At 44.6% G+C, this 27,272-nt stretch overlaps 1 protein-coding gene across 4 annotated transcripts in view; it reads right to left on the bottom strand.

The window, feature by feature from the left end:
* The window catches only part of STK38L (serine/threonine kinase 38 like), a 46,001-nt gene extending 19,252 nt beyond the window's left edge, over positions 1-26,749 (bottom strand). The window contains exon 1 of one of the 4 annotated variants that reach the window (XM_069003291.1): positions 26,680-26,749. The gene's annotated coding sequence lies outside the window, so the exon portion shown is untranslated. The other 3 variants (XM_069003293.1, XM_069003292.1, XM_069003294.1) reach the window with 3 other exon arrangements.
* Positions 26,750-27,272: the final 523 nt, after the last annotated feature.

The raw sequence follows: 27,272 nt of genomic DNA, 5'->3' as shown, positions 1-27,272 counted from the left end.
ACCTAAAAACTGGGAAGAAAGAAGAAAAAGAAGAAAGTCTGCTCTCCTTGAGAGCTTTCATCCTGAACCCAAAGAATTTGGATGTACTGGAACAACACTTTTTAATGTTGGAAAAAGACATCTCAGGGCAGCTCCGAGTGCCCTGCAGCTGATCCAGGAAAGCCAGGGGAGATTAAAAAAAAAACAAAACCCAGCACAGTTTGTTCTAAGATTCATCCCCTGCCTGGAAGTGGGCTGAAGCACTTTAGCAGAGCCTCATGGAAGAAAAGCACGAAGAGCAGCATCTCAGCCCCACTCTCATTTGGTCAGGTTGTTTAGAGGTTAGTTTTGGAAAATTACACATATGTACACATCACAGAACCATGGAATGGCCTGGGTTGGAAGGGACCTTGAATATCTTGTTGTACCCCCTGCCACAGGCAGGGACACCTTCCACTATCCCAGCTTGCTCCAAGCCCCATCCAGCCTGGCCTTGGACACTGCCAGGGATGGGGCAACCACAGCTCCTCTGGGCAACCTGTGCCAGGGTCTCACCACTCCAGAGTAAAGAATTTCGTCCTCATATCCAATCTAAACCCACTCTCTGTCAGTGTGAAGCCATTCTCCCTTGCCCTGTCACTCCAGGCCCTTGTCAAGAGTCTCTCTCCATCTTTCCTGTGGGCTCCCTTCAGGCACTGGGCTTCCTTTTTATTATTTACTTAATCCTTCTATTTCACCAGGGGATTGTGCAGAAGACAAATCCCGAATTAGGCTTAATTTAAGCAGATCCTAATAGCTTTTAAGGTGAACTGATTAGGGGTTTCATACAGAAGAAAACTCGCACGTCCACACTGGGGCAGGAGGATCGCTGAACTCTGCTCCAGGCTCTTTGTTTTGATTCTGCCTGCTACACTCTGAGAGGGTGGGATTTTACCCTGTGGATTTTTCATGGCATCTGATGTGACAATAGGATATTTGTTGCCAGAAACGCAGCTGCTGTGTCCCAAATAAAGGCGTTTTATAGCATCATGTAGATATTATTTTAGCTGTTTATTTGAAGTGCACAAGACACCAGAATTCTGAGAATTAAAAATATGTCTCTCCATAAAGGCACAACGAGGTTTTAATAGCACTACAGCTGCTTCAAAGTGATGCCAGTATTTCTATTTTTTAATCAATTTTTTTATCCCCTTCAGTTTTCTACTAAAGAAAGATGAGATCTGTCAATTCCAAGTAGTGTTTACTCAAAAGTAGGCAGCTCTATTCTTCACACAGGGACATCCCCCATGCTAGACACATCTCCAAAATCTGAGAAATTAGCACTGGTCTCACTGTTGTGTTTATTGTACAATTTTACACTTTTTCCCTCGATAGGTGGGAAAAGATAAATACAAAAAAGTTGATAAAAGCAAATCAAACAGAGCAACTGCTGACCACACGCTGGCATCTGTGATTAAGCTATTTCAAGAAATGACCTAACAGAGTAAAAACCTTCCTTCTGATCATTTTGGAACATCAGGATAGAGCAGCATTAACCCAGGCTTGAAATGGATTAACCTTTACTTAAGGCATAGCGGGCACGCTCTCGCACCGGATATTTCTCTTTTGCACGTCTTGTATTCCTGGTAGGATAAAACAACACTGCAACTTGATTTCCTGTTCATTTGTTTTCCCCATGCTCTACACTCACAGTGCAGGCACTGCCAGACAGCAAATCCATGTCACTGGGCTTTGTTAAACTTGTAAAAAGGAGATCCCAATGCCAGCACTGGCACCCCACACTATGAACAGCAGGACTGACCCCCCTGTGCTTCACAGGAGGGAAATACAGATGAGTGTCCACAGTTAGCTCTGCCACTGTGGGGAAAAAAACCCAGAACCACCACAAAGAAAATATCTGTAAAACCAAGAGACGCCTTCAGCTCTCCAGCATCCCCAAAGTAAATGAAAAAGAGCACAGACCTGGCAGGAAGCACGAGATATCCCACAAAATCCTATGTGAACCCACAGCTCAGAAAACCTCTTCAGCCTTTTTCCTCCTGTGTCTCTGCTTCCACTAAGGAGCCCCCAAACACTGCACAAATCCACATCCCAGACAAAATATTCAGCTGGGAGTCATCAAGTACAGTCCTTAAGCATGACCTTTATAAACAAATGATGCAGAGGGATGGGGGCGGGAAGGAAGGAGCTTCAAAATAGGACCTTTTATTGACAGCACACTACTTGTACTGACCTCACCACATTAACGGGAATGCTTTGAAAAGGTGCCACCCATAATTCTTGGAAATGCCCTCACAAGCCTACTAGCTCGCCCAAATTCATGCCACTTCCATAATGGAACCATTCCACTCCTGCTGCATCACCAGAATTACTTTTGGCTCCCTGGACCACGAAGAAGGTCATATTCAACCAGCTGGCCACATTTAGCCAAAACTCCTCTGGCTGACAGGGATCTTTCTGAAGGGCCTGGAATATCCCCAAGTGTGAGGAAGAAAGACATCAAACGGATGTAGTCGACAGGAGCCACTGAGCCCGCGGGACCAGGGCTAGGAGCTGCCAGGACTGGGGATGCCATATGTGCTGCCTGGCCCAGAAAATGAGCCCGTGCCTCCCGCAGGGATGGCTGAACTCCCAGCCTGAGCTCTCCTGATGCCTGCTCAGCACCTGCAGCACGGGGATAAGCAATTATGGATGTGCAGCAATGGAGGAAAATCTTGCCACCAGAGGCAGGAGGGAGAACAGCACAGCGGGGAGGGAGAGGAGGGACGTTCCCGAAGGATGAGGGAGAGCAGGGAACAGCTACAGGAAGGCGAGAGCAGCCAAATGCTACTGAACTGGAGTTTTCAAGAGATGTCTCCAAGCAAGTCTCTCCTGATCCATCATTGAATAGAATATTTCAGTTGGAAGGGTCCTCTCCTTCCTGGTAGAAAAATGTTGCCTAATCAAAGCATACATTTGACCTTTTTATTCCTAGATCTTTCCTGACTGGGAAGCAGAGAAAGGCCAAGCAGCACTGACTACAACTTCAATCTGCACTCCTATTTGTCACAACAGCTCTAAATCAAACTCTGCATCTGTTTTCCTGGAGTGTCCACCATTTAAACCCCCACACCCAGATTCTGCTACACCACTGGTAACTCCAAACCCCACATCCTCTCTGGGGCACCTCTTGGCAGGTCCCACAGCCTGTCATTAATGTTTTCATTAGACTACTGGATTAAGTCTCCTGTTAAATGAGTGCAAAAATCACTGAGGCATCCAATCCCACCTGCTGCAGCAGCTCCAAAGAGGAGAGATGGAAGAAATCAAAGCAAATGGAAACTGCTCTGCCCTGAAACACAGTGCTTTATGGGACGGCTTTCTAATCAGGAAGGGATAAGAAGATAGAATCTAAGCCTCCTGCACAGGCAAGTCTCCCGCACAGCTGTGTCAGTAAGACAAGCCACAGGATGTATCAAATCAGGCTGGATCTATACTATCAAACTAATCTGGACCTAAGTCACACAATGGAAATACCATTTTTCTTTTTGAAGCCACCTGTGTAGTAGTTATACAGTAGCCTTAGAACAGATTTACTCAGGACTCAGTGAATATTTAAGTTGGGGAGCAAACCCCACATACAATTCTGCCAGAGAGAAAAACACCCTTTTCCCACATCACAGAAGGATGCTGCTGGGCCTCTGATTTGGATTTACAATGTCAAGCTACACACATGTTCAGCAGGACAGGGAAGAGTAACCCTCCCTCCAAAACGACATCACAGAAAGACTGATAATAATTTTCATTTATCCACCCAAGCACACCCCTAAAGCCCAGCAGTTAGGAAAGCAGTTTGCTGTTACAGTAAAAACTGCCAAGTTTATGAAGTTTCCATTTAGCGTTCCAAGGGAATTTGCCTCTTGAATGAAAGCCTCTGGAAAAGGCAGATACCGAAACATATTTCTGCCTTTCAAAATTCCCGTTTTTTTCAGCATGACACTGAACTTGCTCCTGAAATGAGGTATACAAATGGCATTTTCCAAGAATTAGGAAGTGAAAGAGAAAGGAAAGACGAAGCAAACATATAAAGCACAATAAAGAGGGTACCTTCAGAAACTCCAGCTGTCACCACTGTGCCCAGTGCTGGGGCTCTTCTGTGTGAGAAGTGAGAGCAGACTCTGCTTGGCTCCTTCCAACAACACAGCCCAGCAATTCACCAAGCTGGGCACTGAAACCCACGGCTGACAAGGGGTTATATTAAAAAAATGACAAGGATTATATTTAAAAAATGAGGTGCTATCTAGGAAAGCAGCACAGACACGGCAAAGCTTTGAGCATGAGCGCCAGCCCTGCTGTCTCCAAATTGTTTGAATTCTCCTAAAGAGAGACAGGATATATATAAAACTGAAAAAAACCAACCCACCATACACAAATAACAGCATGATTCACACCAAGGGGCAGTGGGCAGGGCCAGACAAATGAAAAAAACAGCCCAAGGCTCAGCGGGATGATGTGGTGGGACATACCCTGACCAGCTTCTGAGACGTGCAGCTGTACGTGGGGTGAGCAAAGAGCAAAGATAAAAATGCTGTACAACAGCTGATAGTTCCAGTGAGGGAACAGAAAGAGAAAGTACCATCAGCCCAGAGGGAAAATTACTTTTTGCACTACAGTTTCTGCTAGCACAGGTTTGGCAACTGTGCTGTGCATATTTTCACCACCCAATTGTTTATACTGAACCTCCTCCTGTTGAGGATCACAGAATGGCCTGGGCTGGAAGGGACCCTAAAGATCATCCAGTTTCAACCCCCCTGCCATGGGCAGGGACACCTTCCAGTATCCCAGCTTGCTCAGAGCCCTGTCCAGTCTGGCCTTGGACACTGCCAGGGATGGGGCAGCCACAGCTCCTCTGGACAATCTGTGCCAGGGCTTCAGCACCCTGAAAGGAAACAATTTCTTCTTCCTATCACACCTAACCCTGCTCTCTGTCAGTGTGAAGCCATTCCCCCTTGCCCTGTCACTCCAGGCCCTTGCCAAGAGTCTCTCTCCATCTTTCCTGTGGGCTCCCTTCAGACACTGCAAGGCCACAGTGAGGTCACCCCAGAGCCTTTTCTTGCCCAGGCTGAACAATCCCAATTCCCTCAGCCTTTCCTCCCAGCAGAGCTGCTCCATCCCTCTGCTGCCCTTGGTGTCCCTGCTCTGGACTGGCTCCAGCAGCTCCCTGTCCTTCCTGTGCTGGGATCCCAGGGCTGGATGCAGCCCTGCAGGGGGGTCTCAGCAGAGTGGGGCAGAGGGGCAGAATCCCCCCTCCCCTGCTGCCCACGGGGCTCTGGGCTCTGCCCAGCTCAGGGGGGTTCTGTCTTATTTTTCTATAACCCACTTTAAATCCAATTCCAAAGCTTTTGACTAACCTCCAGAAACACCCAAAACTCTACAGGACTCTGAAGTCTCCAAGCAGCAGGCTGACAAGAAAACCCCACTAGTCCCATCTATGTCAATCATAGGCCAGTACTTTTCAACTCTTGGGGTGTGATCTTAATATTTGTGTTATTTCTAAATACAGCTTTCTGTACTTAGAACAGAACCTTGTCCAAAGTTCATTCATGTCAACAAAAAAAGCCTTCAGCTCAATAGGTTTTGACCTAATATTCCCATTCCAGCCTCAGGACGATGCTTCCTGCCGTAACTGAGGTTCATAATTATCAGATCAGCATGTTTGCCAGGCACTGCCCTGGGGTACATTTCAGACAGAAAAATAAACATTTAGTTCCTCGTATTTTCAGTAGTTCCACCATTCACAAGCCCCTGTTTAATTTAATCTGCTACCTAAAGGAGGCAACACTCCCTGCCAGATAAAACAAATCAGATATTTCATGTGCAGATTCTTCTTCAACATTAGTGCCATGACCAGATCCTTCTGACACCCTTCAGTGTTTACAACAGTCCCCCTTTGGACAGGGAAAACAAAATAAGACTGCAACACGGCATCACAGACACTTCAGCATTTCATTTACTTTGTTTATTTACTTCATCTCCTTTACCTTTCCTTCCCCAACATGCATTGCTACTTTGAAGTTACAAAATTAATTATATTTGTTCTATTTAAAGTACCACTAAGAAACTGAGTAAAATTAGCCCCATTGGAACAGGCTTTGCTATTTAAAAACCAAAGATGTTCAAATGTTTTAGCCATTCTCAGTCATTCTTTCCCCATGGGGCATCTGGGTGAGGCACCCATTATAGTCACAGCTAAAAGCAGAAAGTGCTCCATGACTCGTGAACCAAAAGGAGTGGACACTCCCAGTGCCTGATCCCCAGGGCTGTGAGAAAACCCTGGGGAGACTCCCAGGCACACAGGACTTGGAATACAAACACTGCACGAGTCCTGCAGCCACGTGGTGATGCTGCTGATGACACCAGGGAAACCCAGGGGACAATGAGACCCAGAGAGCATTTTGGGATGTCAGCAGCCAGCTCCAACACGCTCCCTAAACTCCAGAAGAGTTTAACGCACCCAAAAAAGATGCTTTCAAGATGAAGGAAGGTACTTTCCTGCCTTGGGGTAGATTCCTAAAGCTAAAAACATCCCAAAATGTCAGTGTGGGGCTCTGATTAGAGCAGGCAAAAAAGCCCTCTGCCAGACAGCAGGAAGCCCTCCCAGCCCAGGCTGTGTGCATGCCATAAGCTGGCATGAGCCAGGACTGTCTCTGAAAGGAGCCATCCCATTTTCCATCCAACCATCTGTTTGTTTCCCTCCCGCTGCTGCTCTGTGCTTTGTGCCAGCACAAGAAGCTGTACGACCCACGCTGAGGAACCATTACCAGGCTGAAATTAATTCTTTTTAAAATAGCTTGGGTGAGGCTGGTTTCACCTGCAGGGATTGACAATGGCTGCCCTGCCCCAGGCTGAGCCTGCTCGGCCCTTCCCACAGAGTCTGTCTGAAAGCGGGAAATAAGCGGGCAAGGCCTCCTCGTCTTTTAATTTGGCTCGCAGAAATTAATCTCGGAAATCATTCCAACACACCCGCAGTAATGATAAGGAAATATTTCCTAATATGGAATAAAAACTGAATATTGGAGTTGTGCTGCACTCCAGGATTTCCTGCTATTCAACACAGCTGAGCAGCAGAAGTCTCCCATGAACAGCGGCCGAGGTTCAGCTCTCTGCCGCTTTCGACGAGCAGCAAGTGCAAATTCACTTCCCTGACAGGAAAAGGTACAGGCTGAAACTATGTATGGGTATACAAGAGTATACAGGGGAATAGAAACATAAAGTAAGTCTACCTACACCTATGTAAGATACAAAAACTGTTTATTTCCCTTAAGAATCAATCTTTTGTCCATTTAAAATAGCAAAGAAACTTTTGATTCAAATGTCGTAACCTTGGCTTTCACAAACAGTGGGAGACTGGTCATCTAAAGTTTCAAAAAGCAAATCTACTAATAAGGTCACTTCCATCTGAGCTCCACTTGCCTCAGCCTTTGGTGATACCATTACATGCTTTATGCTTGACTGTCAATAGCTCTGTTCCAAAGTGAGGGGCACATTTGGAGACATTCCCTATCCAAAACACTCACTCAGAATTGAAGGACATGTAATGACTTACCAAAACCTTCCTGAGCTGAGTTCTTTCAAATAACTCATTTTATTTTCTTTACTTCTTAAGGCAATCCAACCATTGGGGTTTAGCAGTAGCCACTGAAATTGCCTCACCATGCATGGGTGTGTGGCTGCGGGCAGGACTCCCCCACCCACCCCAACCTCACAGAGAGAGGACACACGGTGCTTGTACTTCTGTTCCACCAGCAAGGATGGAGGGCTAGAGCCAGGCACAGGAAGGGAACAGAGGTGCTGTTCCTTGTCTTCCAAGGAGTGCTCCAAGTGGGAGGTCAGCTCAGGACAACACTGTGGATGATTAAATGAAGCATGAGACATGATGAGGGAACCAGACCTGCAGAACCAAGCAGCCACTCTTTTCTTCCAGTGTTTAACACTGGGTGCATTTTAATTTCCTGGGGACAAGAGAAATCAGTAGCTTGCTGGAAAGCCAACAATGCTCTGCAGCGAAATAGCATTTCATAGCTTGCTTCAGCTCACTTGTATCTGTCCTTTCTCCTGGCTCTCCCCAAGTTTCACAGTGCTGCAAATCTTTGTCATCTCAGAAGTGTCTAAAAACAGGAAGTTCTTCTATTTACTGGAGTAATTGCATTCCTGTGCACTTCAGCATTTTCACAGCTCTGAGCAAGTACTTGCATCCAGGCTTAAGAAAACATTGTTTTAAGACCTGTTAAATTAATTGACATAAAAAAAAGCCCGTGCTAAATATCTTGCTGCAATGTTTTGGATCATGAAATAATTACAAACAGGTCAACAATCATAAATCTGCTTCCTCCATAGTTATTAGTTTTCTGGATAAAGTCCTACTCAGGTCCAATGAAAAATACATCCCACTCTAAACATGTACAACTGTCCAAAGGTAACATTCAATCACAGGGAATTTCTCTACGTCTTTTGTGACCAAGAGACACAAGTTAGAAGCAAAGAAGCTTCTAACACAGCAACAGTATAAAGTTTCAAGGAAACTTGAAGTATTACACTTTCAGATGTCAAACAAGAAGCTCTACTCTTACATCTTAGGTCTTTTGTAGAGCCCTTCTACTTCCTAAGGAGCCTAGGAGAATTCCCATTCTCCTTGGGAATTAGGAGGGACTCTTGCATTTAAGAATGCTGGAGAAGAAGGCACCAAGTTTGCTTTTTTTTTTTTTTTCACTGATGTATGTTCAAATCCCTGACTCTTGCCAGGCTCTTTTTAGATCATATCAATCAAATTAAGTAATTACACATGATAAGTCTGTGCCAGCAAAGGAGCTGACTGCTAAATGAGATGCAGAACATCAGTGCCCGGCCATGGCCTGTGCAGTGCCTCCAGTCAGGGTTAATGAGCACAACAGATCCCTCTGGCCCTGCAAAACTGTAAATGCAGGTAGTGCCTGTTGTCAGGGTACACAACACCGGAGAACAGATGTTTGCCCGTTCAAATCCCACTACAGCACTTCATTCCTTTAACTGGGATTCTTGGAGCAGCAGACAGCTGTTGGCACACAAAGCAGACTAACTCGGTGAGGCCCAGAGATAAAGAGATGTGTGTGGTTTCTTGACGTAAGAGAAGAGTACATGGTACCACCCTCCTGGTGCCTGAAGCTGGGAAGCAGATTTGGAATAGTGGGGATGGAGCTGAGCCATACTCTAACCACCAAAACATCCGCAGCCCCAGCAATCAGTACCAAAGGTGGAGAATGAAGCATTATCTCATAAAGGAACCATAATGGGAACACCTAATCCCCACCGTGGTAATAAGGAAAACTGAGAAGGGAAAGCTTTACCATTGTGCCTTATTATCAGACTGGTTTAGGGGAGAACAGTCAATACAGCTGTGGTCTTGTATTTCAACATTTCTATCCCACTGAGAATGTATATATCACAAACACACAGCAAGTGGGTAGCTGGGGCTTATCCTTCTGAGATTTAAGGGTTCAGGTACACAGGAAACAACTCTTGCAGAGGCAGAGTGCCTCATGAAATCTGCAGCCTTTCCTTCACATCCCAACTGCTCATCTCCTTCAGGGCTGAGGGGCACCAAGAATGCTTTGTTATGACTGTCTGTATGTACACATGATCCCTCCTACACAACTGCATATTCACCCTTACAGGAAGAGAAGAGAAAGGCAAAAAAGAAATTGCATGTAGGTGAAAGATGACGAGGTTTATGAGGGGCACTAGCTCCCTGTGAGAAGTAATTCTCCAGCCTGGACCTGGGAAAATTCACTCAGAATGGGTGCTGTTTTAAATTAATCTCAGATATTTGATTCTATTATCTGGTTTCCAAGTTAAAGGAAAAGAGAAGCAAACCAGGGTGTGGATAAAAGCTCTGGCTATAGCCAGCTGCAAGGGAGGAAGAGGGAAAAGGAACAGAAGAGATCTGCTTAAGTTTCTGTAAGATATTAAGGCTGTATATTAAACAGGCATGAAAGAGTAAATTTCCAGATTAAAAATAAATAAATAAATCTTAAAGAGCCCAGTTTCCTCTGCTTTCCAGATGAAATAGGTTATGGCAAGAGTAACAGAAAAAGATGACAAATTCTCTAAGAGCAAACTTTTCCCACCAAGGAAGCCTTCAGAAGAGAAAGCCTTGGAACATGTCCTGAGGGCTAAGCACTCTCTTGACCGAGAAAAGGAGCAGGACTCATTAATAAAAGAAGGACTCTTCATGGAACAGGGGCCACCTTAAACAAAGGAGAAGAAACACTTGTGTTCCTACAGAATGGCTCTCACTGTTCCTTTTCAAGGTGAAAGTCTCTACTGCCCTGTAAGGTGACCAAGCATCATTGTCCCTCCATTTCTTTATCTGTCAAGTGCAGATAAATACAAGTGGAGCTACCTGCAGGAAATCTGAACGGAAATACCAGTTTTGTACAAACAATGGGTCAAGACGGAGACTGGTGGCATGGCAAATAAAGAAGTCTTTCAGGCAGCGATCTGAATTGCTTGACAAGTTGGATACAAGCAGCTATTTCCCATAAATAGTAACCAGAGAAAAACCCAAATAAGCCGTAGGAAGAATGAGATCATTTCCACTTTTGAAATATTATTTAACATTAACATTTCCTTATGGGGATGGGCCCAATGCTCAAGGCCCTTACACAGAAAGGACAGACATTGCTGCCAAGTCCTGCTTCAAGGACTTGTCAGTACAGGTCTACAACTGGTTCTTAGAAAGACAAGTCCCTTCCTCTCCACTGGGCTGATCCCTCAAGTCCCAGCCACACACTCCTACAGTTTTCCTAATAATGCAGCCACAGGCCAGTTAGGGGAACTTAAAAGCCTAAAAACCAGGCCATGCTCTTGTGAAAAGGAGACCACCCTTCCATAAGATTAGCAAATTGGTTTGTCCCATCCTCCAATCCGACAAATTCAGTGAAAGAGGAGCAATTAAATAGGGACGGGCACAGAGGACAAGGGGGAGAACAGCACTGTCCCTTTTGCAGGCAGCCAGACTTGGACTACATCCCAGTAAAGTTTGGATACACTTGTGGCAGTGAGAGGACAGGGCTGCCCCTTTTGACAGAAGCCATTTATGTCAAATTGGGTGCAACAGAAACCCCAGAGCCCCACGGCGACAACTGCTACGCAAACATTGACTCTCACCAATGAGTCACATCCCTCTTGCCCCCACTTTTGCTGGCTCTGCTTGGAAATGGGCTGGTGGAGAGGAGAGCTGTGCAAAGCTCTCAAAACACAGGCTGTAACTACTTTCTGACATTCCTTTTACTTCAGGCTGCAACAGTACAGAACACAATCCATTTGATTCTGACGGAAATGGTCGAGGTGAGGCTAATCATGACGAACAGCTGAGCACCCATCCATGTGCTGCACTCTCCATGGATCACCCCAGTCATACTTACGAAGTCTAGGAAGGGTTTGTACCCTGTCCTGCTCCTGCTTGCCTCGTGAGCTCTCCCAATTCTCCTCCTGGGGCACTGCTTGGCTCCTGCACGCTGGGAAAAGCCCAGCACGGACAGCAAGCTCAAACAGCAGTGCTGAGCTGCAGCAGAAGCCCAGTCACTCTGCAGAAGACACAGACACAACCTGCACTTGAATCTGAACAGTTTTATGGTCACTCAAAGACTTAAAGCAATGCCCGATACCTGATCTACGGGAACACACCAGGAACATCCACTTAAAGGCCCATCCTAATTTCTCACTCATTCCATAATGCATCTCCTCTCAATCTACTCAAGCACTCTCTCAGCTTGAGAACTCCCAGAAGAGTTCCCAGTTCAGGTTCCCCAACACAACCTCTAATGGTGACTTGGAAGTGGACAAATCCTGCAAAATAAAACCACATTAAATTCCTGTCACTTGCCAATGATGCAAGCATTGAAGTTGTGAATATTTTGAGCTTTCTGTTTCTAATTGCAGATGATGTAAGTACAGAGGAAGGATGCTCTTGTGGCTACAACACAGGAAACTGCATTAAGTAAAAGACGATCTGGATTCTATTTTATTTCCTATGTGCAAAAACAAGCCATACAGAAAAAAAAAAGAAAACATGTACTTAGGGTGTGCCTCAGTTATCCTACAAGGAAGCAAACATCATTCCTGTAGCCAGCAGGTCATGTTAGGAGGCACAAGGAGTTCACAGGCACAAAGGACTAGGGTCTTAATACTTAAGAAGTTATTAATTAATCCCAAAAATTTATTATTTAACCCAAAACATACAAGACCTGTGGGCCCTCCTTTCCAAGTACACTTGTGTGAGCCCATGTGAGGGCTGCAGCCAGGCATGGATTTGTATATTGTGGGTTTGGAAGGGTGTGTGGTAAGAGAAGCACCCGAGATGGTTTTGCGCTGCTCCAAGGACAGGGCTGAAATCTCACTGTGAATTCAGAAACAGGGAGAAAAATATATGGGAAAGAGCAACAGAAAGGACCACTGAATATCAATACTCTGCAGGAGGCCAAATTTGGTGATAACATTTACAAGCTGAGCTACAGCAGCCTTGGAGAAATGCTGCTCTTGTGAGTCCAGCTGAGAGCATTCCTCCAATGACTCCCCAGTCAATGTTTACATATTCTGTTGCTCATATGCAAATAACATTAATCAGCTGCCTTTTAAAGCACTGATAAACAGGCAACCTTTGGGAAGTTTCACAGTTTCCCAGCAGAGCCACAAGCAGTATCAGGAATGTGGTTTGTCACACTGATATAGCACAGGGTAAGAGAGAATGTGTCCCAATTTCACAAATCACAAGGAAGCAGCTGCTCTGCTCTATTCACTTCTGAAAACATAAGGAGCACCAAAAAATAAAGAGAAAGTAGTCTAATAATGTAGTATTAGCACAGAATCAAAACCATTTACATCTGTGATTCCTCAGATGACTAATTACTGCTTCAATTGAGCCTTAAACTATATTTTAACTTGCACTCATTTACAAAATGAAAATCAAGTGAAATCCCTTATTTTAGAAATACCCCTGGCAGTCAGAAAAGGTCTGGGAAAAACTAGCACTTTTTACTCCACAGATTATGCTCCATTGATACTGAGCCCTACCTCCCTTGCCTAGATCCATGATAAAAATTTCATTACTCTCCCCAGATCTAAGATGGTAACTCAGGGTTGGAAGCAAGATCTGGAGGCTAGTCTACCTCTTTTTTTTTTTTTTTTTTTTGCATCCCCTTGAGTAAAATTTTGCAAAATAAATTATGGAAATTTCAGCAAATCCTGAAAGCACAGGGAAGCTGCTCTGCTGGCAGCCTCCAGGAGGGAAGGTGTGCCCTCCCTCTTCCCAGCATGCCCAAAGCTGCAAAGGTCTCCTGGGGTTGCTAGCAAGCCTCAAGCTTCTTTCCTCTCCTCTGGGTTATCCCTCATGTTAATAATGCCAGAAAGGATCTCCATCTTCCAATGAACTGGAGCTGCAGGCTTTATTCTGACTCCCTGTGTCATGTACTTTCCTCTCAGCCTTCAAGCAAATTATGTTCTGCCCCTTTAAAATATTTTCCAACCATATCTGGAGGTACTTTGCAAAACTGAAACATAAAACACATGATCTTGATAATGCAAGTCGGCAACTTTATCACCTGGACTGAGAAGGAAATGAAGTAAACCCAGGCTCAGTCCTGGCAGGATCTTGAAGGTGTATGAGCAAGGGAAGATCCCTGACTTGTAACAAGTATCCAGAGCAGCCTGTAGGGAACAGACCCCTTCCATTTATTAGCAGAAATACATCCAAGGCAACAGAGAATCCTAGAGTCATTATGGTTGGAAAAGGCCTGCAAGATCAAGTCCAGTCCTTGACCAAACACCACCACGTCAACTCAATCACAGTATTAAGTGCCACATAAAATCATTTCTTGAACACTTCCAGGGATGGTGAGCCCCACAGGCTGACACAGCACGTTCCACATACAGTTCTCAAAAAATGCAGACAACTTCAGTCTGATTTCAGAAATGCAGAAAGCGAGGCAAAACAAAATTAATCAGAGCCACCAAAAAATAAATTAAATAAAAAGTTAACTATGCAGCACCATACCAGCATCTGAGGCACAAAGAGTAACTTGCAGGAGCTGCCAAAAACCTGAAGGAAGAGCTGAGACACAGAATCAGTGCATTAGTCCTGACTCTCACCTTGAGTTTAGTATTACAGTCAGATCAGGCCAGCACTGGGCAAAGACACGCTGCTCCTCTGGCAAGGCTTCACACAGACACACGTTTGAAAAATAAAGTGTGTGCACTTCAGGAACATAAAAATGCTTTATGGAATCCTATTTTTAACACTAAATGCTACAATGAACTATGGGAAAATCTAGAATTACAGCAGGAAACAGACAAAAAAGCTCAGTTGACCTGAGCCCGGGGATTTTTCAGAGGTGCAACTGCAGAGGATCACAGGAGCCCTGGGGCTCTCGCAGCTGCTGTTGAGGGAGCACATTCTTCATGCTCTTCTGGAGAAAAACAAACAGATCCTGACCACACTGCTGGCAAAACAAAAGGAGTCTGTGAAATCACAAGTTCTTGCATGCACCTGCAGGGATATTTGACAAAAGTGAACCTGCTAGATCCTGTTATTGTTGACATTTTATCAGCCACAGGGAGCCACTCAAAAGTCACAGAGCAGTATCAGGGTGTTCATTCAAGGCAGCACTACTGCAAATCCACCCAGGCCTTCCCTACCCCCATATTTTTCTCCATCTGTAGTCACCCTTGCAGGAGGCAGAATCAAACATCTCCTCCTGGTGCTTTTCCAACTCCACTGACTACACAGGATGGTTAAGATGTCAAACTGCCTTGGATGTGCAACTTGTAAGCACCCAAGGGCAGGTAGATAAATCCTGCCTGGTATCTGACACAATGCCAGCTCTCATTGTGACGACGATATCTGGAATGAGTCTTTGGATTTAGCAGTTTGCTTCTCCTCATAATTTCCAAAGCCTCTAGCTGTTGGCCGTGCCTGTTGTAACAGGTTTCTCAAGCACTTTTAGAGACCCATCCTACAGCAAACAGATTTCACTTTCAGTTAAATTATGTTCCAAAAGCCAAATGAAGCAAACAAAATGGGTGTCATCCCTCCTCCCCTCATCCTCATCTGCACCACAGGGCACTGGACTCTCTAGCAGAGGAGGGCCAGGCTACTGTCTGTAATGTGGATAGGCACAGCTCCCACCAAATTTAAGACAATTTGAATCCAACTGTGGCTTGAGCATCTTGTAATTTTTACAGCCTTTAACTCTGGGCACCTCACAGACTGTAAAAATATTCTCCACATAAAGAAAGAAGATGAAGATCTGAGGCTCTATATATAGTGTTTGCTAAAAATACCTCTTTGGAGACATCCCTTGCCAAATAGGTGCCAAAACTTCAAAGGCTGAATTATCATGTTGAAATATTTGAAATGCGAGTTGTTATGATTCTTGTGAGGCACGGCTGGCAGGCAGAGGTGGCATCTTTCAGCTCCAAGACCTGGTCCAGGCAGTAACTGGAAACAGCTCTTTGGTGGCTTACATGAAATGAGTCAAGGGATCTCAGTCCAGCTCTCAGCAAATTAGGAGCCACATCACAAAAGCATCTGTAAGAGTCACTTCCTCTGTTGATACCACTCTAAAAGCCAAGGACTGAATAAGGTAGGGAAAAAGAATTATCCTCCCTCAAAATAGTACACTCCTTCAAAACACAAATTGCTTTTATCCAGCATCTTTGATGAAAGCATCCCAGCTCATTTTTACAAAATATGAACTAATCTCAGTATTCCTTTATGTAAGACCTGAAACCCAACACTTTACCAGTAGTAAAGCCCAAAACCTGCTGGCTTCCAACATGCTAGAACCGTGCAAAAGGAGAGCAGGAATATTCCCACCCCACATTCTACCTGCATTTCTTTCTGGAGACAACAAAAGTTTCAGAGCTCTCAAGCATTTTTCCTTTAAGAAAATTTAACACAGAAACAGAGGTTCACCTTGAACCAACCACTTCATTTCAAAGAAATCAATCATTAGCTGTATTTGCCTTCTATCTTGCCAGTAAAAGAGCATGAAGCAAGAGATACAAATTTAGAAAACTAAGTAAGAATATTTTAGACTCTGCTTTAAGAAAACAAGTAATTTTAGCTGGATGTGTCACAAACACAATTCAGAGCAACAGCTTTGAAAGCATCAGTCGATTCCATTAATTAACTAGAACTTTTTGCATTGGGATGGCACAAGGTAACTGAATCTAATCACACTGAATATTAGGGGATTGGTGCTGCTCAGTAAATCCAGAGATGCCAAGTTGAGCAAAAAGAATGTGTTTCATTCAGAGATGAAAGCCTTCTGAATTCTGGTGCTTTGTAAACAGCTGCTAAACTGATTGAATGATGCCTGTGAAGTACACAGGGTCAAATGTGGTCAGTACCTCAAAGAGTACCACATGTTTCAATATTGAAAAAGCACTCGTGAAAAACATCTCGGTACACTCTTATCTGCCTAGCACTTCAAAAAATGTCCTAAGTATCCACAACAGAGGGAGCATTATCCTTTGTCAGTCCCCTCTCCCTCAAAGCTGATGAGAATTATACCGCCAAATTCAATATGGGTAGTAGATTTATCAAACAAAAAGGCTTCTTGGTTAGAATTAGCATTGACTGAGGTACCAAAAGAAATCAAGAATTACAAGAAATCTTAGGTGTTTATTTTATTCCCACATTAGTCAATGCCATTAATCTGGAAAGCCACTGGAATGCATTCAGTAAAGCTTCCTTAGCTAAATTTTATTTCATTAAAGACCCTACAGTCAGGGTCAAGCACAAACTACATTCCTGATCTATCCAAGGAAGGGAAAACTGGAGGGAAAAGCAAATGCATATGCTTGCTATAGCACAAGACAAAAAGCCCCAGTTTCCCTGCCTAGATGTACATAAATACTGGCAGCCCACTTGTGTCAGTGACTTCATCTTGTAAAACAGGTGCTTTGTTGACAAGATCATCCTCACCCCTGAATAGAAGGAAGTTGCACCCAAAGCACCAATTCAGATGTTCCAGACAGGAGTCTGGCCTTCCATCCAAGACAAATATGGAGCTTGATCTGCATTGCACTTACTGGGGTTTACTAGCCTGCAATATCTGAGGAGGATTTACTTTAGGATTCAAGGAGAAGGGGGGTGGGTGGCCCTTAATTAACCAGTCTTTGTGGCAAAACTCAGCCTTGCCTTGGCACACGAGGGAGGGAAAGCACTTGGATTCCACACTGACATAAGAAAATCTCATCCTGCAACTGCATTCTGCAACTGCACACAGGCAGATGCAGATTCACTCTCCCTCGTGTCCTAAGTAAGGATACAGAAGCTTTTATCCTTGCAGTCTGTACATCTTTAAAGATGACACGACTGATGCAGAGCACTTCAGCAAAAGGAACCAAGAAAATACATTTATGCTCTGGTTTTCAGACTGAGAAAATTACAGCCATAGAGAAATAAGAAAGACACTGTCAGGACTAATTTCAAAAATTAGCTTCTACAAGGAAAAAATGCAAATAACACTAACAGCTTTCAGTTTCTTGGATTTTTTTTTTTTTTAAGCAAAACAGTATAAACAAAATTGTCATTATAATTCTTCTCTTGCAGCCCTTGCTCCCTAAGCAGCACAAGCTCCATCCCATGCCTGGGGGGCAACACCTGAAACTCTGGTTTATGGACTGAACCATAAACAAAACTGAAACTGGCTTTCTAATGTTGCTGCTTGTTTAACAAAAAAAGAGAGAAAATTAGCTAAAACTACTTATCTTTATTATAGTAATTTTACTTCATAATTACTTCCTTTTTCTTTTTTAACTTTCCACTATGATTTCAATCCTTTCAAATGCAGTGATCCAAAGTACACATTAAAAGAGTATGTGTATCCATTGGCTGTTCCCCAAACGTTCCTTTTGACTGTAAAGAATTTTTTTAGAGAGCAGAATGTTGTTTTGCTTATTTAAACATAAAAAGGGCAAGCGTATTTCTTCATTGTACCCTCACAAAGGCCAGAGTTTTGCATCTTACTGAGGACCAAAGGTGAAGGCAGCAGTATTTTTGGCAGGCTCCAAGGAAGCTCTTTGCAGCAGAGGTGCTCAGCAAAGTTATTCTGTCAGCAGCCAGGCTGCAGCACAAGCTGTGAGCAGCAGCTCCAGTCAGTGCTGTAGGTCAGTGTATTCAGACATGAGGAATTCCCTCGTCCCTGATTTTGGTGATACAATGTTCATCTCTTTCTCCTGAACTCTGAAAGGGATTTATTCTTTTTTTTCTCATGTGTCACTACAAAAGTGGCTTATGTGTCTGTGAGCAAAAGCAAACAGTTCACATCAATCAGGTGCCCTCTGGGATTAAATGGGGCTTAAAGGTATCCAAGTGTGAGCCTGAGACTCTGGAGTTATGAATGAACCCCAGCTGTCAAAGACTATGCTTTCAGCCTGAACTGGGAGCAGGGGACAGGGCAGGTTGGACTCAGATGCCTCCTGAAAAACCAAATGGAAAGTTCCTTTAGGTCACCCTACAGCAGCATCAGCATCACTGATCCCCACTGAAGGAGTTGGGATTAGAGCTGAAATACACTAAATTAACTTAAATATCCACATATTGGTCAAGCCCACAGCCCATCCATGGCCTGAAATTCTCTGCATTGATCATATCAGTGTGGCATTCATTTCACACTCCTCATCATGACAAAGCCCAGAGCAAGGCCAGGAAGACATCATCATTCCTGTCACAAGAAACTTTTATACAAGTTCACTTGCATCTAAATTACATCCCAGATATAACCAACCCTTTGGAAGTGCCAGGATTTACCTGCTCAAACTGATTAGCTGGTAAACTCATTCTAATCCTCACCTGGACACCTCCATCCTTCTATATATGACTGCCTCACCAGCACAGCTGGAATCCAAGGATTCATCCTGAAGATTTATTCTCCTGTAACACTCCCAAAGCTACATGGCCTCAAATATTGGAGACACCTTTGCACCTGGGGCTCACCATGACTTCAGTGTGTTCCTTCCTGTTGAAGGAATGGATGAATGTTGCCTGTAAACATTGTAATTACTGAGAACTAGAGCAGTCAAGAACTGGTGAAATGTAAGAAAGGTAAAAAATTTTCCAGTTTCTCTGAAGATTTGCCAGCAAAGCTTGAAAATTTAAAGCATTCCACTTTGTTCTTTTCCCTTTACAACTGCCTCATGGGAAAAAAAAAAAAAGAGGACAGGGAGAAAAGAGAGGGAAAAGATTTAACAGGCAGAAGAATCCCCTTCTCTATTCCCTTCATCTTCCAAACAACTGGTATTGTTTTTCCAGATCTCCTCAAAATCTTCCTGCAATTCAATCTCTTACCTGCAACTATTTCTGAAGATGCTTGTTCCTACTACCACAGCTCATCAAAACTTAGTGATTTCCAACCTGTGGTCCAGAGGGCTAGGAGGTGGATGATGGGCTGAGAGTGTGTTGTGCCTACACAGCAGTCTGGGATTCACTGGACTTGGGAACCACAGCCTCAACCTCTGTTGCTTATTGTCATTTCATCCAACTTCACTTTGATTTCACAAAGAATAAGCAATTTACAGGAGATTATTCCAGGTGTTCTTAACATAATTGTTGTGAATTTTTGTTTGGTTGTTTTTTTTTTTTTTTTCTTTAAAGAAGGAAAAAAAAACCTCACAGGAAAGTTTCTAATTGCTACTTAGGCAATTGTGCAGTGAGGTCACCATATCCAGACTACAAGTGGGCTCAGAGGCTCAAGTGATACAGACTTTATATGATCTCTCCTTCTCTGTTAAATTGAACTCCCTGAAAAGATAAACACAGAGCAGGAGGTGCCATACAACAATTAACCATAAGAGAAACCATCTAACACACTTTAACATAAAGTGGTCATTTATATCTTTGCTCACAGGAGATTTAAGAGTTGTATTCGTGAAAAACTCATGTTTTAATAAACCTTGATTCTTTGCCCTTAGTCACTACTTCATAAGACTCTGCCTATGGCTGTGAAGATTGGGGAAGGACTAAACAGTAAGACTCGACTAGAAATTGTGCTTACAGTATCATCAGGGTTGGTTGGTTTCTCTCCTCTCCCCTCCAATAAACCTGAATATGAGTATTTTCTACAGCATTCATGGAAATGGAGATACATGCTATAACTAATTTCATGAAGTAAAGGAAATAAATTAAACTATCAGCAAGCAGATTAGTTTAGCGAGAGAAATTTTCTTTAGGCACTACAAAACTTCTGATTTACACAAGTGAAATACAGCAAGTCAGTGAAAGAACAGCCACCCACCTGTTCAACCAGAGCTCTTTATCACTTTAGTGGAACCAACCAAGCACAAACAAAACCAATAAAATCCAGTGACAAAGATGCATGTTAATGACACCAGAAATGATAAAATTCCTTTCTTTCACCTTATCTTGAAAGCCGGAATTTGCTGCGATGCACTTGACTGCCTTCCAAAACACGCAACTGTAGGATCTGCACCACAAGGCGACCTTACTTCAGGGAATCACAGACAGGTTGGGGTTGGAAGGGACAGTAAAGAGCATCCAATTCCATCCCCCTGCCAGAGCAGGGACACCTTCCACTATCTCAGCTTGCTCAGAGCCCTGTCCAACCTGGCCTTGGACAGTGCCAGGGATGGGGCAGCCACAGCTGCTCTGGGCAATCTGTGCCAGGGCCTCCCCACCCTCACAGCCAAGAATTTCTTCCTCATATCCAATCTAAACCCACTCTCTGTCAGTGTGAAGCCATTCCCCCTTGTCCTGTCACTCCAGGCCCTTGCCAAGAGCCTCTCGCCTGTGGGCTCCCTTCAGGCACTGCAAGGCCACAATGAGGTAACCTAAAATCCTTCTCTTCTCCAGACTGAACAATCCCAGTTCTCCCAGCCTTTCAAACTGCTTTGCTAAGTCTCACTGAGAGTATTTGCTACAAAAGTGTCTGACAGCCAACAGTGATTACTCCACTAAACAGGAATGTGCTTTAACAGCTGCCTGTTACCTGGCTGTACCAACCATGGCTCTCATTGCTGAGTGACTGTGTCCCACAGAGAACCTTGTATGCAGAACACAAAATTCCCTTACAGTTCCAGATTTTACAGCTTGTTAAATCATACTTTTAATTAAACAGGCTTCATTCTACATATCCAGTTGCTACTGTTTGAAGAAACAGGTACTCCCACTAAATCCTTACCTTGTGATTAAATTTGTTCTCCTTTCCTGCTCTGTGAACACTGCAGAGCACAGAACAGAGGAATCTTTAACTTCAAGAAACAACAACTGTCTTTAAACAATGAGGAGCAATGCTTTTGTCTGGGGAGCTACTAATATAAGCTTTCCTCTTCATACAGGACTCAGCAGGCTAAAAATTAGTGACATTTTAAGTGGAACAATTCTTTCATCATCAGGCTGATATTTGGCTGCCATTCTGGTTACCTCCCTTATAAGGCACCAGCAAGAGGGAAGGGCAGGGAACACATTATGCAACTGTTCATTGTAAAAAATAATTAAAACAAATTTTAAGAAATGTCTGTAATAAACACTTTTCCAATATACAAAAAACAAAAGGAGCCTGATGCCATTGGTCTAAGGTCTGCCCTTTTTACTGGGCTAATTTGGGAAAAGGGAATTTCTCCTGAAAGGTTTTTCTCATTTTTGTGGGAGAGTAGAACACTGAAGCCTGCGAACCACCCCTGCCTTCTCCAGAGTCTGGTTCAAATCTACCTAATCAGCCAAAGAGGCAGCTCTGCATTGGGAAATAAAGGACAATACTGGGACACCTGCATCTTGTGCCCTCCTCTGTGCTCAGGTGTGATCCATGGAAATCTAAGATACCCAATTCCAAGGTCAGCTTCAAGGAAGGGTAAGGAGGTTCTGTGGTGAGGTCATTCACATCTTGGTTGATTTGTACACAACAGCCCTCATGCAGACAAGGAAATATCCTTTGGAATTTACCTATCAGTTCAGCTGTAAGTAGGGGGTTTTTTTACTAATGGAGTCATAAAAACACTGAGACCTTCTACCCACAGAACAGACTCAAGAGTCTCCAAACTGGCAGTGACCTGGCAGGATGAGGCCCCATCTGTCCTTTGGGGGGTTCTCAGTGGTCCTGGAGGAAGTTCATGGCACAGCACGAGCGTGCCAGAGAAGCTGTCTCACTCTGTTGCATCAGGGACAGGGACACAGAGCCTGTACCACCAGGAGAGCCCCCTAAGCACACACAGCTCCCCACTTGTGACAAGCTGCTTCTGCCAAGCCCCTTTCCTTGGTTAACAGTTTCTGCCTTCAGCAGTCATTCAGGGTTGTCAGGCATCTTACTGAAGTGGTGACTTTTGTTCCCCTCCTCGTCCCTCGGTAATGGGAATGGGAGTTAGGACTATTCCCCCTTCCATACACTCCTATGTATGGAAGCTGAGTGTCTTTGCAACTCCCATGGCTTGATGCGACCCAATATCTTCATTTTAACTGCAGCCAATTGATGCACAACTGTGTTTCTCATATTATTACTTATTATTCTACTACAGTGGCTCATAAAAAGGGCCCTCAACCAAGTACAACTTTCTGGGAAGGCACCCACTTGACTCAAGTTTTCCAAGTGTTTGTCTGGGAGATGGTCAGCTGGGTTTTGTTTCCCTACCAGGCAATTTAATTGCTAAAATACCTCAGCACATTTTATAAATGCAGTACTTAATGTGACATTACACACAGTGCTCTCAGAATTGTAAACAGCTCTCTCTCTTACACGTAGCATAAAAAGGTTTCACAACCTTTCATCTGGTCAAAGAAAATAAAAAGTTTTTTTGTTTTCCCTTCTGTGGAAGGAAATTTAACACACTCCAATATGCCAAGGTCTTTGCTACAACTGGAGCTCCTCTACAGCATGTCAGTGATCATAGGCTCAAACTCTGGAACATAAGAGACATAGCTAATATAAGCTGCAATACAGTAAACACTCTTCCTCTCCCATATATAGATGCAAGTTATCCCTTTACTTCCTCCCTCCCATTCACTCTGTCACCTTTGATAAACTCCATCTGTTTGCACAACCTGCACACACCAAACTATTATTTCATCTTGGCTGTTCCGTGTTACTAAAAGGTGAATAGTTGATCCCTTTTTACTGCTTCAGGACATTCTCACTCTTGTGAAATCCCAAAAACCCAGGCTACCATTTTAACCAACCATTGCTCCTTTTACTAGTAAAAGCATAAAGACAGCTGTTCCTTAGACAATCAAAATCCCATGGAAGTAGTCTTCCAAATTCCATTTGTATCTGTTTTCTTCACATTCTGATCAGCTGCAACTCTCATAAAACCATGTGTCAGCTAACAAATTTGCAAGTTTGTAGGTATACATATTAAAGGCATACAACACAAACTAAGTTCCAAGTCTACAGTTCAAACCAGAATATAAAATCCAACACCTAAATTACTGAGAAATCAGAAAACCAGATATTTGAAGCATGAAGATTCATGCTCTTTCCTGATCCACCGTTTTCCTTTGCTTTGTTAATCTGTAAAAAGTATTTAATGAGATATCAATGCACGCCTTGCAAGATTACCTCATTTCACAAGTAAGGCAGTATTAACTATGACAAGTGCCCATTTTAATGCTTCCCATACTGATCAAATTATTTATGACAAGGAAACTGAGTTTTTCTTGATAATTTATTTATTACCTTACTTCCTGTTTTGTTTTACATTGTTAAGAGAAAAATGTTCTATTACTTCCCCAGGCAAATACAGGAGCAGTGGGACTGCCAGAAGTTACTCTATAGTTTTAAACTACAGACTTGTGGGATTTTCTCTACCAAACAAGTTATAAAGTCTGCTCTGCTGCATTTGACAACTAATTGCTGAGCCTTCAAGACAAGATTCTGCCACTTTAAATGCAGTTCACTATTTAAATTCATAACATGAAATAAATAACTCCTCCCTGAGTTCCTACCCCACAATATCAAATTGGCTTACCCTTAGTGCAACAATTTTTTGCACAACAAAAGCTGTTATTTAATCACCAGACTTGGAAAAATTCTGCACCAACCTATCTCAAAAATTAGACTCCAGTTATTTATCAAACCCATATTTTCAAGCCACAGCAATGCAATTACCACTAGTGGCAGGTCTGCTCTAAGTGCAGCTATATGTTGAAATGAGCAACAAGAGAAGATTAAATGATTTTGTGGACAATTGTATGTTTGATTTATGTCAACTGCCATTACTCTAAGACACAAAGCCTCTTTCTGGGAGACTAAAAGCAAACCATTTACCATATAATATCAGCTTAGCAGGCTTTGTGCTGATGAATACTGCATTCAGAGAAGCAATTTTTTTAACTGCAATTTCCATGTCTACCCTGCATCTCCTGGAATACAAATATCAAAGTTTATCAACTGCCTTCACATTTTAACTAATGCTCAGCTTAAACTTGGTGGAAGAACAACATTTTTATTGGAATAAACATGGACTGAGCAAAAACTGAATCTATAGGGAGAAGACAAGCTTCGAAAGCAAGACAAACCCACTGCCTAGACAGATACAGAGGACACAGGCCGTGACTAAGCTCCTTGTGGTCACTACAGGATTCAAGAGCCATCCCAAAATACAGCAGGAACCTTAAGGATTAAAAAAACTCCTACCCACCATTCAAACTTCGGGGACAAAAAGACAGATGAGCCAAGGGAGGCTACACAGAACTCCTGAGAAAGGACAGGTAAGCAAACCTCAGCCCCGTGCACTGTGCATGTACTGAACTCCAGTGTGATATCCCACAATATTACAATCCCACCAGGAGAGTCCCACCAGGGACTCCACTGCTGATCAGAGCCTCCGAGATCAGCACCAAAAAGCTTACACAAGCAGGTCCACAACAGATCATCTGACAGAAATCCAAAATTTCTGTTCTCCTGGGAACATTCCCTCACCAAGAGCACGGGTCTGGTGCAAGTCCACTGCAAGTTAAAGATGGGGTGTGGATTTGCTGTGTTTTTTAAGACAGACTAACTTTCTGGGGAAAAAAAAAAGGGGGGGAGGGGGCAGAAAGAACTAAAGCATGATACCTGTCCTCTGTAAATATCTGCTTCTGAATTCTGCTTAGCTAGTGGCTTGGGATTTGTCTTCCCCCGAAATGTTTGAGAAATAAATGAATAAATGTTTAGAGTTTTTTAAGCTCTGTTAAGCAAAATTATTTAAATTGAACATACAGTATGCCATGTACATTATGAAAAACAAATGAGTTCACAGAGCTATGCAAATTTGACTTTTCCTATCCAAGATACTTCTTAACAAAACCAGGAAAACGTGTCTACATATGGCACAGAAGGTAAAACTGCAGCAATTCTATTAGATATAGTAACAGATTTTTCCCAGTCAACGAGGGTGCCCACTGATCATCTCAGGTAAGTAGCTTGTGGGCTACTATTTCTTTTCACTCTTCAGAGTACAATTAAAGCTGATATTCTTTCATTCCTAAAGGATAAGGAATGAAAACAATTTTTCAGATTCCTGTTTATATTTAGGCACCTTTTATGGTGCAGGCACAACAACTTAGCGAGATTTATTAGCGTTATAAATACTCATAAACAAGATCCCTCTGCTTCAAGTGACTTTTACAAACTGTAATCAAAACACTGAATCAGCACACCTGACAAACCCCAACATCTAGAGTCAACAAAAACCCCACTGCTTTCCAAAGAGAAGGTAAAAGCAAAACCAGTACATCCCACCAAGTATCTTACAGGAAGCTTTTAAAAAAAACCAAAACCAAACAGACTTCGGCATTGCTTTTGATTGAGAGGCTAGAGCAAGGCTCATTTATTCCCAGTCAGGATTTTGCAAGAGGAAGCCAGGTACACCAGCGGAGGCACGCGTGTGAACTCTGCTATTCTAACCCAAGGCGTTCCAGATCAAGTAAAACCAAACAACTGCAAGACCTCTGTTCTTAGCATTTAACTTTTACCTGAATCACTGAGAACTGTCTAAAGACAGAGCACGAGCCGGACACCCAAACCACGGGGGCCCCAATCCCAAACTCCTCCGGCTCAGCAGAAGGTTTGGGATTTGTTCCTCCCGCGACTGGAAACTTGTGAAGGTTCTGCTTGCTTTTCTAAGCGCATTATGGAGATAATTTCGTCCCTTTATTTATTTATTTCTAAAGAGGGCAGGACACCCTTAAGCCCAGAGCCACGTTCTGTAGCACGAGTACAGCCCAGCCGTGACCCTCCCGGCGGGGTGCCCGCGCAGCCCCGGCCCCGCTCCCCCCGCCGGGCTCACCTGTGTTCCCGCACCGACACCCCCGGGGAGCACCTCAGCCCCCCGGCCGGCGGCAGCGGGACAAGTCACCCCGGGGACAGCGGGACGAGCCGCCCCGGGGACTGCGGGACGGGTCACAAGTCACCCCGGGGGCAGGGAGACGAGTCGCCCGAGGGGCAGGCGGGCGAACTGCCCCGCTGCCCACAGCCACCCCCGATCCTCCCCGCAGCGGAGGCTGAGGCTGCGCTCCCACAGCCTCCACGGCGATGGCTGCTCCTGCTGCCTCACGGTGCGGGGGGAGGAAAGAGGGAAGGCATGGGGAGATTCCCAGTCTCCAGCGGCAGCGTGCCACGGCTGTTTCTGCGGGCAGCGCCGGGGCGGCGGGTGCCCGGTTCCCCTCAGGACCCGGCTCGCCTCAGGACTCACCTCCCGCCCGGTCCGAGCGCGGCGCCGCCCCCGCGCTAATGGCAGCGGGCGGGCCCGCGGCGGGGGCCGATGTTTACCCGCCGGCTCTCGCGAGAGCCGCGCGCCGCCGAGCCCCGCGCCGCGATTGGCCGCGCCCTCCTGGCGCGCGCCGCCCGCCCCGCCCCGCCCCCCTGGTGCCGCCCGGGCCGGCGTCCCTGTGCAGCGGCGTCCCGGGATGGCCGGGAGCGTCGCCGCTGCTGTGGCCACGTCCCTGCCCCAGCAGGGCCATCCCGGAGCACAGGGCACAGGAGTGTGTCCACACGGGTCTGGAATATCCCCAGCGAGGGAGAGTCCCCATCCTCTCCGGTCTCGGTCACTGCGCAGGACAGAAGTTCTGCCTCCTGTCCAGGTGGAACTCCCTGGGCATCAGTCCCTGCCCGTTCCTCTGGTGCCATGGCTGGGCCCCCCGGAGCAGAGCCTGGGCCCTGCTCGGAGCCCTCCCTGCACACAGGGACACACAGGGCTGCGGGCCCCTCTCAGCTGGGGCTCCTCTCCAGGCTGAACAGCCCCAGCTCCCTCAGCCTTTCCCTGTCAGGGATGCTCCAGGCCCTAAA

This window comes from Aphelocoma coerulescens, chromosome 1A (genome assembly GCF_041296385.1).
Source record: "Aphelocoma coerulescens isolate FSJ_1873_10779 chromosome 1A, UR_Acoe_1.0, whole genome shotgun sequence".
NCBI lineage: Eukaryota > Metazoa > Chordata > Aves > Passeriformes > Corvidae > Aphelocoma > Aphelocoma coerulescens.
This window is presented reverse-complemented; position numbering and strand designations above follow the sequence as displayed.